The 14,748-nt window shown below is 45.3% G+C and overlaps 1 protein-coding gene across 2 annotated transcripts in view; it reads right to left on the bottom strand.

Moving 5' to 3' along the window:
- Nucleotides 1-5,776, bottom strand: part of EMP2 (epithelial membrane protein 2) — a 114,752-nt gene extending 108,976 nt beyond the window's left edge. The window contains exon 1 of one of the 2 annotated variants that reach the window (XM_085628302.1): nucleotides 5,482-5,776. The gene's annotated coding sequence lies outside the window, so the exon portion shown is untranslated. The remainder of the gene's footprint in view (nucleotides 1-5,481) is intronic. The other variant, XM_085628304.1, reaches the window with a different exon arrangement.
- Between the last annotated feature and the right edge of the window lie 8,972 nt (nucleotides 5,777-14,748).

Raw genomic sequence — 14,748 nt, 5'->3', positions numbered from 1 at the left:
CCGTGGCACATAGCGCTTCAAGAAATACTGCTTTAGCCATGCTCTGGCCTTGATGGTTCTAACAAGTAGGCTTTTACTACTCCTTCTACAATCAAGTACATCGTTCCTGCCCCGTTAGTAAAGAACTGGCAGGACACTGCCGGCAGGACTACTTGTAAATAAGGGCATGTGTGCTGCTTCACCCTGGTCTAGAAACGGTTGTCCACATATTGACATGTATGCTCTTGTGCACCACCCACAGCTTGAGGCAGGCATGATTTACCTTCATACATCACTGGAGAGGTGCAGCAGTGCCGGCACCATGCCAACTAACTCTCCAACATCAGAGACACAAGGGCAGAGTTATATAGGCATAAACGGGTGCTTTTAGAACCATGCACAGTTCCACCATGCACCCAAACTGTCAGACATCTCTTGACTGTAGTTGTCCTTGAATTTTACTTTTTTACTTGACTTTGTTAAAAATCTTTATTTATTTACTTGGGAAAGAGACACTTCCTGCACCAAAACAATCCTGGCTGTAACCCAGGCACCCTTGCACAGTGGTGCTGGCGTTGGTGCTAAGCTGCACTCAGTGCCAGGAGGGGGCAGGGATGGATCACATCTTAGTAAATATGGCACATTCCTGCCCTCTCCATCATGCAACGCACCGCAGCAGGTTGTCTTGCTTTGTTATGATCCATAACTTGTTAGTAAATCTGCCCCTAAGTCTCCATTCCACCTCCCAGGAAATCAGATTCCTCTCAAACAATGACGCAACCTCCCTCTGTGTCCCTCTTCTGATATGGATACTGAGAAAAGATTCAGATGGATATAGTGTGTATGTCGAAAACAAGATGTGTCCTCAACATATTTCTTAAGAAGGAAATCTGCTTGCTGAAAACCGTGTTTCTAGATAATTTTTCTTTGATTGATCCTTGCACCATGTCTCACGTTGATCTTTTGGCATTTTTTCTTGACATAAACATGCATTTCCTATATTTGGCTGGTAGTATACCACTATATCGTGGCTGAAATATAGTCTAGCAAATAAAAGACATGCATAATATTGACTACCAACATATTGTCATGGTAAGTAGATGTGCAGTTAAGAATATTAAGTCTATATTTCCTTAATTGTAGTTGTTGATATAATGGATACAATATGTTTACAGGTTGATATTTCGACCACGATATTGTGACACATGACCTGACGGTTGCCTCTACATTAAGCATAAAGGCAAAATATCACCAAAGGAAATCCGGCACCAGAAAGAGCCCTACTCTGCATGAAATCAAAGTCTAAGACGTGTATTTATTTTGCCTGCTAATAAATATGAGTTGAATTTGTGCAGAGAAAAGATTAAACATCCAATTAGATTTGCTATTAGTCTAACGAAACAGTGATTAGTCTTCGGATGATTTGCAAATTCCTCTTACTTGCACGTTTTAAGAATGTTAACCTTTCCTCTTTTTAAAATTGTATAATATTCTCTGATTTTTAGAAAAGTATTTCTTTTTTAAATGTACAGATGTTATATTACTAAGAAATTGTGGGTTTTTTTGTACGACTACCATATGCAATTATTTTAATTAATTATGCATAATAAATTACTTACTTACTTGATGTCACATTCTAGCACAGGGCCATGGGCATGGGGGCTATCACTTCAATTTGATGTGATCCAGAACTTTAGGATCTGTGAATTGCTGAATGCACAGCTTTCAAAGTACCGCATGGAACCGAATACAGATGTTTCACAAGGTGGGTCATTATCATATATTTGATTTAGAAAGACACCAGAATATTAATTGTACTGGATCTGAAAGATACCCCTGCTGGCCTACAATTGTCAGGGCTGGCTATTAAAGAGAGGGGCAGCCCCTTTGGCATGAATGCCTTCTCACCTATTGAGAAGGAGGGGATCTTTTGCATGTAGTTTTCAAGTATGCTCCGAACGTCTGGTTTGGATACACCACAATAAGGAGGTACTTTTTTGTACAAATGTGCCTTGTATTTTGGCCCTTATTGTGTGGAAGTGACTGTGACCCTTTAAAACCTTGACGGCACTTTGATCCAAAACCACATAGAACGTAAAAGCTAGTCAGAGGTCCATTTGCCACCTCCAAGCGCTTCCAAGGCAAAAATCATTGAAAATCCTGCTCACTACACAGGTAGCAGGAGTTCTCTGCATTTAACTTCATGGAACCAATATAGATTAAAATAATGCTTTATTATGTCCACGTGCAGTGGAAAAGAGGTTTTCCATGTGTATACACTCCAGAAAATTTAAATTTATGTGGTTAGCAAACGTGCAATTTACAAGTCATTGATTATTTTAGACTGAGTGTGCATACTTGAACCAACCTATGCGGTACAGCCAACATCATGTCAGGAAACGGGCTCTGTGTGCTTAGAACAAACTACCTCTGGCTTGAATAATGCATGAAAGTCTACTTCCAACCAGATCATGACCTCTGAATATGCATGCTTGAAAATCACATTTTCTAGAGCTTCGAAAAGCCCCGAAACTCTGCTATGTGACAGATGTATGTGAGCCGTTCCTACTGAAGGGCCCATTCTGATTAGCTTTGGGGCTGTTTAAATGGGGAAAACCCCTTGTTGAATGTGCAGAGACTGTTGTGTTATGTTACTAGGTATTTGTATAGCATAACATTCACCAATGGCTTTGATCTTGTAAGCTGACCGTGCAGGACTGGCAGAACTGCTAACTCCTCACAGCATCGGGCCTAGACTAGGATGGGGGGACGGGTGCTTCCATAACTACGCCCTGGCCACCCACTGGGCTCTGAAAGCAGCCCTCGTGGTCTGCAGCTCACCCGCAAAACCCCAGGGTCAGAATGGCGGTCCGGCCCGGCGGAGCCCATTATAATCAGTCAGAAGCTACCAGTGGCTTTCCCAGGGCCGGAGTCACCCGACTAATCAATCTCTTTGTACAAGAATATCTGTCAGCAACTAAGAGATAGCATTTTAAAGATCTGTCGACACGAAATGGTGTTTATTTTTTGTGGGATGGGGGAAGCACATCGATGTCTTGACTGGTGAGAGTAATCTAAGGTGCAAAATGCCCTTAAACTTGTACTGTTTAATGCAAAATGATAAACTTGGCATGCAATTCTTTCAAACCCTGTCTTTATTTGGGATCAAACTTCGTTTTTGAAGTTTTAAGTCTTGAAATTGGAAAAAAGGCAATTAAAAAAGCTCACAATCTCGTTTCCCAAACATTACGCATTGTTTATAAAAACAGAAAGTACTGTCCTGATCAATTAGAACGATCCCCAATAATAGTAATTGTAGCAAAACAGGGCACAATGTCAGAGTGAGTCTGCAACCTATGTATATTTTGTAACCATCTTCAGCGCTCCGAAATACCCGCCGAGCTACAAGGCTACAGAAACCTTCTAGATAAATACATTTACAAAAATAAACCGCTGCGTGACCCCGCGAACTTTCATTAGACTGTGTGTTGCCGGAGAATAAACAGACGTTCAGAAGTTGGTCTCGGTAACTCAGCCGGGCCTCTGAATTCCTAAACTTGACGGGGAACCTAAAATGAACACATTCTGCGAATTTTTCAAATAACTGCCTGCTTTCCTCAAAAATATCGCCCCATGCATCATACGCATATGCAGAAAATATTCTGCGCGGTAGACATCACATGTGGAATGTCTGATAATGGATGTTTCCCACAAAAAACACTTGCGAATTCCGTCTTTTCTCTAATCTAGAACAAAGTTTAAGGCGCGTGCATTCACGTGACAGACCCCTTTAATTCAGTGCACAGTAAATTAAGAATAAGACGAAAGCAAGCACCAGATGTGACAGGTGAGAAGCGCATGCAAAAATACTTCTCTCCAGTAGGGGGCAAACTGGCCAAGGAAAAGCGCAGACTGCAGCAGCTCAACCAGACAGACGCCTCTGAGTTTACTAAAATCGCGCAAAGAAACTCGAACCACACACGCCCCAAAAGTATTCACATGTCAAACAAAAGTGCTTCGCCCATACAGCTGCGGAAGAACGTTGACTGTATTAAAGGGAGGTTGAAGATTTCAAAGTAAATGATTTCTGCAGACGTAAAAGTAAAACACCAACATCTGGATGCGCGCTTTTGTTTTTCTTCTATGTTTTTACTAGGTGAGGTACATCTCGCCAAGATTTTTTTCTAAGTGGAAACTCCGACAGCTGCCTTGCATTTTCGAAGGCGGGATTTTATTTTCTCAGAATGCAGCGATTTTACTCGGCTCGCCCCTTACCCAAAGTATGGAATTTCCTCTCACGCTAAGTTATAAAAAAGATAAAGGCTTTCTTCCGTCCAACGTCACGCACGAATGCAAAACGCGCAATAAACATACACAAAGAATGAAAACAAAGGCGTGCAACCCGTGTGGAGCTAGCACACGTACCTGCACAATACCTTTGGAAAGCTACCTGGCAATCTAACACCCCCGAACTCACTAAACAACACCAGAAATGGTTGTGTCCTTTCCAAGAAGGACTTTTCGTAAGCATTCTTTCTAAGATGTGACCACAGCCATCATCAGGAATGGAGGAAACATCTGGAAGACATTCTGCCCTCCATGGCACGAATGGGAGGAAGATGATGTTTTTGTAAGCAGAGAAATGGTGTGGAAATCCTAATAACTGTGAAAGGCGCGAACAGAGCAAGGAATGTTCTTTCTAACAACCTCTAAATATTGTGAATTTCGCACAAAATGCCGGTGTTTATTTTTGCAATGGCCCGCCCCTTCATTTGCCCAAATCAACTCGGCATAAAAAAGGTACAAGGTCATCTTAGAAAATTGCAAAACTCTGTCCGGTGGCTCCTGCCCACAAACCAAAAAGTTTAAAAGCTGGCACAAGGTTATCTACAAAAAAGAAAAATGAAACAGGGATCAAAGCAGAAATGCAACAAAGAAAAGTTCCTGTCACTAAGCAGACATTGTAAAAAAAAAACAGCACAACGCCGTCAAATAAAATTCCTAATAGGAGGTTATTTCCTACGAATCAGGTTTAAACCCGCGTGCCAGCCGTCCCGAATACCCCTGGACGAAATGTTGGGACAGAAAAGTGACGACACTGTCCATTCACAATTTATACAATGTCATGTGGGAGTATAACACGACGTTCCTTTTAAACATGAATAATTGCCAGGTGAGAGTAAAAAAAACACCTTTCTTCCACCAGGTGAGAGTAAAAAAACTGCTTTCTTTCCACTCCACGAGGAAACCACCTTGCCACGTTTAAGCCCTACACACTCCGTCTAGACGACGGGAGCAGGGGTGTAAACATTGCACAATATTCCAGGGCCGCGCAGGGCTGATGGCAGACAATGCTCACTGGAGGCAGTGCCATCATTTCCTGTAATGAGGGAGAGGGATCTTCAGGCGACGGCATATCCAAGTCAGCAACAGTTGGCATCCCTTGACCCGGTGCGCGTGCGCCCCCTCCCCGCCAGGCGCGCCTGCAGCTGACAAACCTACCGGGGGTCCCTGGTGTCCAGTCTGCGCTGGGGGGGCTCCCGGGGCTGCCGTGACGGGCCGGGGCTTGGAACGGGCGTCCTCTGCGCGCTGCTGAAGCTGAGTGTTGTTTTCAAACCGAGTCCTCTCTCTCTCGCACCACTCCCGTCCCTCCCCCGCCCTCTCCTGCTGCAGGGTGAGGTCACAGGCGGAGGGTGTGGAAAGAAAATAAAGAGCGCTCCCTGGAACTTAAAAAACACACGAGGTTCGCCCTTTCCCTCCCACACCTCCTCCTCCTTGGTTTTAAAATTTTAAAAAATGCACTCAGGAGCTCTCCATCCCTGACGGGGGAGGAGGTGAACGTGTCAGACGACAGCGAACCATTTCAGGGACAGAGGGGGCGGAAGAGCTCCACCCATGCCAAGAGAAAACAAACAAGACCCGTTCCGCGGCTTTCATTGCTGCGCTCTGACTGAAAATAGCACAAATTAGTATCCCCCCCCCCCCCCACGACACTTTTCTGACTTTATCTTCAATAAGTCGCTTGACAGCCAACTTCTGTGGAGCTGTAACACACGAACGTCGTCGGCGCACAGCGAAAGCGACAAGAAAAGGTCACACCTTTGCCGAGAGGGCTCGCGCGGACGCTTCCCTTTCCCTGGCGCTCCAGGCGCGCGGGAGGCGCGCGGACTCGCCGAGCTGGCGGGGATGGGTGTTGTGCGCACTGTAATTGCGCCTCTCCAGTTCTTTGTGCTTTTTAAAATTACATACAACCTGAGAGAGACGGGGTGCTGGTGGCAGAAGTGGCCCTCCTCGACACCTTTCATTAAAGAGATTAACGGGGGAGCGGGATTTCGGATGGGGGTCCTTGCTAGGTAGGCGTGGGTTAACCTTTAATGTGTGCTTTTTAAACTCTTTTAAAAGTAAGCCTTACTGGTACAGGTGGCTTTTGTCCACGCCGCGCCTATTGCGCATCCTGGTGGGTGAAGTTGATTCTTCAGAACTGACCATGGATGACGAGAAGGAGTTGTTGAGATTTAACTAAAATGACGTAGGGTGCGAGAACGGAGTGAGGGTACCACAAGGGTGCCGTTCTACAAGAGTCACCCGCCCCAGGCTAGGTTGGAATTAATATTTTCTTTATTCCTTTCAAAATTGTGTTTTCAATAACAACACTTAAGAATGACATAAATATTCCCTTCAAAACGCTACACGCGGATTAAATGACATATTCATCAAAAGTCTGCTGTGAACATCCACATACACCTTCGATAACTAGGGCAACAAAGGGGCTGACAAAGGTGGGGGAGAAGATAATTATGTATATATGTCTTGCAACGGGATTTCATTCAAAATAGATCAATCATACACCCATTTATCAAGAAAGAGCACTGAAAGTACAGCTGTCACCAGAGTGTTTTTTTCAATGCACTGGCAAACACCCAATTGATAATAATAACTTGTTTTTTTATAGCGCTTCATACCACACTTCTACAATTTATAGGCACTGCAAACAACAGATGTACTCTAACCCGTGTTTATGGTGCTCAATACTGCAGGTTACTTTTAACTGAGGTTCACACCGCTCTAAATAGTGGAGTGATTAACACATGAGGCAAACCCATCTAGTCAACTCACCCACTACCCATCTTTGCCCAGTTGCCAGATGGATGCTGCTGATTGCACTACAACTACCATAGACTCTGCCTATCTCCCCCTACCTTTAAACCGCCCTAATTCAGATACCCAGGGGAAGGGGTACTTTCTAAACACTTCAATGCCTCATCACGGCCAGTAAGCACTATAGAAAGGCAGTTAACAAAGAAATACTCTACAGTACAATAGAACATTGAATCACGATAGCATATATCCTCCAATACTTTGGTTTTGCTCAAATGTCTGTATTTTAGTAAAGCTGTTAGTAATTTGAAGCATTGGTTAACTGATCTACAAGAGCCAGTAAAGTATTGCAGTGTTTGGGGTAGCAGCCTGCCATCCACTACCCATGGAATACAGTAAAACAAATTCCTTTATATGTTTGACTTTCTGAGCTCATCAGAAGAGTACCACTTGCTCCTGACACCAGCGCATCTCTCGGTCAAAGTCCGTGCTTGAAATGGATATGTAGAGAGGGGGAGCACATATTTGCAACCGAGAAGTGCCAGTATGCTCCAATAAAATATGCTGCACCAGTGCTCAGAAGAGCGGGTACTCGCCCTTTCAAATTAAACAGGTGCAGGTACTCAGCACCTAACAGGTTCTGCCCATTTCAAGCACTAATCCAAGCCAAGCCAAACGATTTCATAGTTTAGAAGGACACAAGCTCTCCAAAACTAAGAGCGAACCCCAAGGCAATCTCCCATTTCAGGTGGTTGGCATCAAAGGGGAAACAAATGAACCCACCACTAACACTTAATTTTGCCATTTTAATTTTACCATTTTAGATATCTGTATTCTGGCAAAGTTGTCCCAAATGTCTTCTACTGTTCTCAAAATTATAGTAATGAAATATTATTGTTTTATCATTATTCAAAGGGTCCTTTTAAGCAACTGTGGTGATGAAATATTTTGTACGTAGCAGAGGGTATCAATGTAATGCCACGTCCTCTCTTAATCATAACTTTTTTACCAAATACGTATAATCATTCTAGTTGAACAGGTATCTTGACCTGACTTGAGAGCAAGCCAAGAAGCACTCTTAATTTTAGTGAGATTTGTCGGTGCTTAGTGTAAATGTCCAAATGGATAGAAATGTGATTTAGACACATGCTATGTATTTTTGTTACCAAATCACTGTCCTCATTAATCTGACTCATGTCGAAATTCGTCGCTGGGTAAAGCTCAGTTCTCTTCTTGAAATAGAAGTCAGTCTTGTCTTAGTGTATTAAATAGTTCACATCAGTAACCTCCTTCAGTCCTCTTTATTGCTGTATTTCAGTTAAGACACATGCACCTTAGCTGCACCCAGTGCTTAATTTGAGCTGTGCTCAATCATCAACACTGGCGCTTTTCATTAAGTGATTTGCCCAGAATCACAGGATGTTGAGCCCATGCTGAGACTCAAACCTGGTTCCTCAACTTCGAAGTCTTCAGCTCTGGCCATTATGCCACATCATCTCCCGACTTTCATGGTTAGTAGTCGGTTCTGTTTTAGGCAGCGCTAACAGGAGAATTGAGCAAGCTGCCCCCTGACGGGAGCCCCAGCACTTATTTATTTACAAATTAACCACTGATAGCACTCATGCCATTTGCCTTTTTAGGTCGAGCCTAGCGCAGCGCGCACACTAGAATATGACCTTTAGAAATTGGTATGCGCTTTTCAAGCACTCGTGCTTGTGGCGGCAACCACCTTGCGGGAGCGAGCAGTGGCGCGCAGGGGCCATCTGTTTTCAATTAGCATGGCCGCGCGCGCTTGTTTACATTTGCCTGCTTGCGCTTGCTTTCACTTTCTTGACGGTTCTTCACTTTTCTTCCACTTTTCTTTTCCTTTTGTCTTGTTTGTTTTAAAGGGTTGGCTTGCACCACACTTTCATTCAATTTACTAACTCCACGATAAGTTTTGCCTTGTCGTTTATTTAATAATTGTATGTCCTTTTAAAGATTTTCGTTGGCCCGTGACCTGCTTGCTAGTAAGGAGGGGTAATTCGCTCCAAGGCCGTTATTACTGCTGCTCGCGTTCCACTGCAGTCAGTGGTGAAGCCCTAAGACCCTTCACAGGCTGGAAACGTTTGTCTGAGGGCTGGGACAACGAAGTCTCATTTATGGCAAGTTCTAGCTGATGCCTTCGAATCCATGATTTCGCACTAATTTGGATCGAGCTAATGATTTGGCAGTTGACTGGACGTTCGAGGTTCGTGAATGTCTGCTTTCAAATGGAACGCGTTCTCCGCTGTGAAGCTTCCTTCGCTCAGTATTCTTTGTAGCAGTGTGGCCTATGTACAAAGGAATTCCCTGTATTGTTTGTTTGCAGACGGGAGAGGAGGCTGCACAAAACAATGGCCAGATTCTTATCCAGTTACATTTCATGTTGCCCTGGCCAGGAAGGAAGCTGGTTTGGTTCGAAAAGTTACAAAGAGAATACCTAGCTGGAATGTGGAGCTGGGCTGGTCTTCGGTTGATTTCTGTAGAGAGGCCCTTTGTGAGGCTCTCACTGAGGTTCAAACCTACTGCTCTCAGAACAGTGTCTATACTTGTGTTTATTACTTAGTTTGATCACATTGCACGTTCTGAGCGTTTATAGTAACATGTTCTCGAAAAGTATCTTGCAAAAGTACGCTTCAGGCATTTTTTCCCCTCAAATTTTAAGCAACACGTCTGTTTACAACTGCTGATTCTCATTTACCCCTTTCAAGTTGGATTGATTGAGTCCTATTTCTGTTTTGTCCATATCTCCCAGGCTCCCATATCTCATGTGTGGCATATTTTAAGAAGGATTTACAGAAAGTGATTTGTGCCTTTTTGTCTCTGTGAACGTCCATTGATTCTTAAAGGGTGGCCACCTTTCCATCATCACTTTGCAGGTCATGTCGTGCACGCAGCAGAATTTGACTCCCTACGAGTCTCTCGGGGCCTTTTCAGAGCTTTGGTCGGTAACATGCTCCTTCTAAATCAAACGCGTAGTTATGTCCGCTGCAAGAAAATGCCCATGACCAAATAGGAATTTCTATTCCTATAGGGTCATTTTACAGGAATATTCTTTTTTAGAGTACGAATCTCTGCTCTTCTGAAAGTCCTATTCCAAGCGTGATGTGAAGCTTTCACAAAATCGTAAACGGATCCCTACAGTTGTTCAACCCTAGTGTATTTTGGTTCATGATCTGCTTTTGTAAAATAATGTACTATTCTTTGCTTTTCGCTTCGGTTTTACTTATAATATTCACGTTGCACAATCATTTCAGTGATAGGATTATTTTATTTTTTATTTTCAGGTTGTGCAATGAACCAATTCTTGCATCAAAGTGCTTTCATCGCCATATAGCGGTGTTCCATTCATTTACTTCCCAAGGGATTAATCCTAATCTACCAGCTTATCTTCAGGGTGGCTTTATGAGGTGCTGGCACGGTGCACAAGTTACGACGTTGGGTTAGCTTTTTAGAAATGGGGTACTCTTGACATAGGAGACAAGCATTGGCATAGCCAATAGGTCTCGCTTTTGGGACCTTATAAGTATTTAGTTATGCAGCACAATATCCTTGGTGCACCAACATCAACTGTTGCATGGCTAAACACTTATAAGGTCCCAAAGGCGAGACCTATTGGCTATGCCAATGCTTGTTATTTATTGGGTAACTCTGGCTGTTTGTCTATAGTGGCACCATGTGGCATAAGTGTCACCACATAATCCTTTGACTTTCTTACTTACTTAAAGCTAGGCCTGTGGGCCTCATTGCGGGATTTCCTGATATGTCCCATTTAATCCACCCAGAGACTTACCGATACTGGCTCCAGTGGTAGAAGGTGACAGGGATTACAGGGTGAGCCCTGTGGTTATTTAGAGAAATGAATGACCAGGGGCATCTGTGGTTCTGTATCTCCATCCCCAATACTTTATGATTTCCATGATTTCTCCTTGAAGGTGTCAGCTGCTCTCAGCAGCTGGAGTCCCCAGAACAAACTGACTGAATCCATGTCCACACAATCACCACAGCCTTGTCATTCTGCTGGGGCTGGTAACTGCCATTGCCGTTTCTAAATCATGCCCAATTACAAAAGAGCAGCACAGAATACCGAGGATAAAAATGCACATTGCAGAAAATGACCTTTGTTTCAATCATAGGATATATTCTAGGTGTATCAAGTACAATACTATCAAAAAATCATACATTTTTTAAAGATATTGTTATTAAGTTATATCATGAAACACAACAAGTAAAACAAAACCCTGAAAAACCACCAGGGTGCCCTGGCACACAGTAAGAAGCAAACCTGTAAGTTGGTAGTGTTCGACTAGTCCAATCTGCAAACACAGAAAAGAAGCACATTGTTTACCAAGTTCAAGGGTCCTATAGCACGCCCAGTGAGTTTGCTTTTTTCCCCAGGGCTCACCTCCTCCCTGAATCACTCCCAGTCATACATTTTCCTCTGCCTCCCATCGATCCTATATCTTACCAAAAGTCAGGGGCAGTCAGTGTCCGGTAAATCGGATCCTCCACACTTCAACACCACTGTATTTTGGACTCCCAAGCCTGCACCATGGGGAGCAATGAACAGTCCTAGTATTGCACCACATTCATCCTGGCCACCGCCAATGCCACATTACAAAACAGAAGCGTATACCTATTAAGCGTCACCTCCCCCCAGTTGCCCAAGCAGACCAACCATAGTTCCACCGCACAAAACCATAGGGTTCCAGCACCCGCCGGTCCGCCGTCAGTGGCAGCTCCTCCGAACTGCAAATGACCAATCATTGTCCAGCTTCAGGCAAATCGCCCATTAGTACAACTGCAAGTCCAGGAGGGCGATGCCCCTGTCCCCCGTTTGGCGCTTCAGCGTCTCAAGCGAGAGCCTCGAGACTTCCCCATCCCACAGAAGAACCCGCACCTCCACCGCACATAAAAAGCGATCCAGAACTTTGAATAAATTATTGTGCACCAGGTAGAAGAAATTAGGGCGCTAGATCATCGTATAGAGGGCCACCATGCTCAGTAAGGACAGGGCAAGCAATCTCAAGTGCTCAATGTACCTGCGGAAGTTCAGCAGTTTCCGTACAGCATTCCTCTAGTGAAACACCATACAATCAGCTGTCACAGAAGTCCCAAGGTACGTAAACCCAAGGTCAGACCACTCCAACTGCTGGGGCCACTTGGACAGTGGGTAAGCCACAGATCTGTTCAATTGACTGTAATACTAGAAAAAAACCTGAAGCAGACGGCGGCCCGTGTTCCACCAAATAGAGCAAGACAGCATCTGCATACAAAGATATCACGTCTTCCCATTCCTCATCCCATCGTAGGCCCTGCAACTGTGTATCCCAGTAGAACCAACCGCTAGTGGCTCCATTGCCACTGCAAAAAGCAGCAGGGAAAGGGGGTACCCTTGTCTGGTACATTGACACAGCTCAAACTCCTCCCACAGCACCCCAGTCAACTGCACCCTAGCTAGGAGGCGTGCAACACCAGGGAATGTGTTGGATTTTAAATCCAACACATTCCCCGCTGTTGCGCTAACTGGAGTAGGAATAGTAATTTATACTATTCCTAAGTCCAGCGCGCCACCTAGCGCGTCCTTGAAACGACTTGAGATGTAATGCCATGAGTGGTAACAACGCGGTTGTTGTAACGACCGCGTTGTTACCTACCGCGTGGTAAAAGCAAGCGTTGTAAAGTGCTACATTCAAAAGCTGCACCCATGCCCGGAATCCGGGGCCAAACCCCATTAGCTCAAGAAGAGCCCACAGGTAGGGCCACTCCACAGAATCAGATGCCTTCTTGGCATCTAGTGCCAAGTGAAGAGCTGCTTTCCCAAGATGCAGCCGACGAACCAAACAACGAAGAGCAGTGCTTAATTTGAGCCGGTGGTTTCCGGTGCTCAGCACGGCACCTAATTTCCAGCACGGGGCTTATTACAGTCTGCCACATGGTGGCTCTGTCTGGCTAATATAGGTATTAGCACAACAATAGCTGTGTGTGATGGTTAACAGTTTTGTTTGTACTGTCATTGCCAGCTGGCGGGGCAATGTGTGTCGCAAGCTGCAGTGGCCCCCCAACGACTTCTTGGTTCACAAATTAAGCATTGCCCAAGAGCCACCAAAGATTATAAAGCGTGGACCTGTGCAGCATACATCGTGACTGATTTGGAGCTACAACATCTTCTATCATCAGTGCCTGTGGGGATTTCTGCTCTTGCTCCGGTTGTCGGACACACCGCCAGAACCAATCGTTGGTCCTCTCTTCAGACCAACCACTGAAGTATCTTCCCCATAGTAGAGTCTGCTCAGCCATGCCCAACACAGAGTCTGTGCTTCCTGATGGACATGCCACCTGTAGCCCGCCCACAACAGAGTCAACTGCCAAACCCCATCCGGTTCGGCCACTCCACATATGCCACCTCCCCCCTCTGACAGCCCCTCTCCAGCTCCTTCACTCTCTGCAGTCATTCCCTATGTTTGCCCACCACATGCGGGATTAATTGACCCCGGAACATCGTCTTGAACGCCTCCCAAAGCACCCACCCCGAGGACACTGGCCCCTCGTTCTCCCAAAAATAGAGGCCCTATGTCTCCAATACGTGGCAGCGGGTGTCCCAGTTCGTCAATTCCCATGGGTCCAGCCACCCACCCATCTCATTGTGGTCCCCAGTAACCCACAGTTCCGTAACCACCAAGGAGTGGTCTGAGATATCTCTGGTCAAGTAGTTGGAGTTCCTATAGTGAAAACTCTGTGACCACTTTACCAAAAAAGAATTCATGCACGCCAGTAAGGTGTTAGCCTCATGCAAGAACTGCCACTCCCCTGGATGTGTTACCCGCCCAAAATCCTACAGACCTATTGACTCCAGGAAGGAACGTAGTCTCGGGTCATCCCTGAATGTCTCTCCTGACTACGCCATACTATCCTCAGTTCCACGAGAGGTCAGATTAAGGTCCCCCCACCAGCAACAAGCCTCTGGGCACTCCACAATCCATTTCCCCACATTATCTAGGCGTGAAGCCTGCAACCAAGGGGGACAATACCAGGAAGCCATGATCAAACACTCCCCATTCCACAGGCAGCTCCCTGCCACCCAGCAACCCAAAAAATCTGCCCATGTGTTCGTCACCTGGGAGGGTGTGGACTAGCGGACAAGCATTCCGACCCCCCCCCCCCCGCAGAATAGCCTGAGTGGTCTGTACCAGTGACCAAAACATGCCCCTCCTGAAAAAATCACATTGGGAACCCTTTAAATGTGTCTCCTGCAGTAGGACCAGGTCCGTCGCCTGCCTCACCAAATACCTCTTCACCACCCCTGCTACAATTTGTTGGGAAGCCCATTCACTTTCCAGGAGAAGACCATAAGGGAGGTGCCCCCAGCTAAAGGTGAAGAACCCTTTTCTTCCTTTGTCTGGTCGTATTTGTCGCTCCACTCCCATCACCCACCGACCATCATGTCTCCAGAATAATAGCACTGCCACAGCCCCTTCAAACAGTACCCCCCGCCCTGCAACCTCCTGCTGCGGGCATAGAATGACCTGCCCCCCAAAGCCCAAGGCACTTGTCGACTCTGAAGTATTTATATTGCCTTCCACCCTATTCTCAAAGAACCAAAGATTATTTCACCTTGTTTGAAGCTCATTGTCTTCTAATTGACTTTGA

Source organism: Triturus cristatus, chromosome 10 (assembly GCF_964204655.1).
Source record: "Triturus cristatus chromosome 10, aTriCri1.1, whole genome shotgun sequence".
Classification (NCBI taxonomy): domain Eukaryota; kingdom Metazoa; phylum Chordata; class Amphibia; order Caudata; family Salamandridae; genus Triturus; species Triturus cristatus.
The sequence above is the reverse complement of the archived record's forward strand: the minus strand, read 5'-3'. Positions and strand labels throughout refer to the sequence as shown.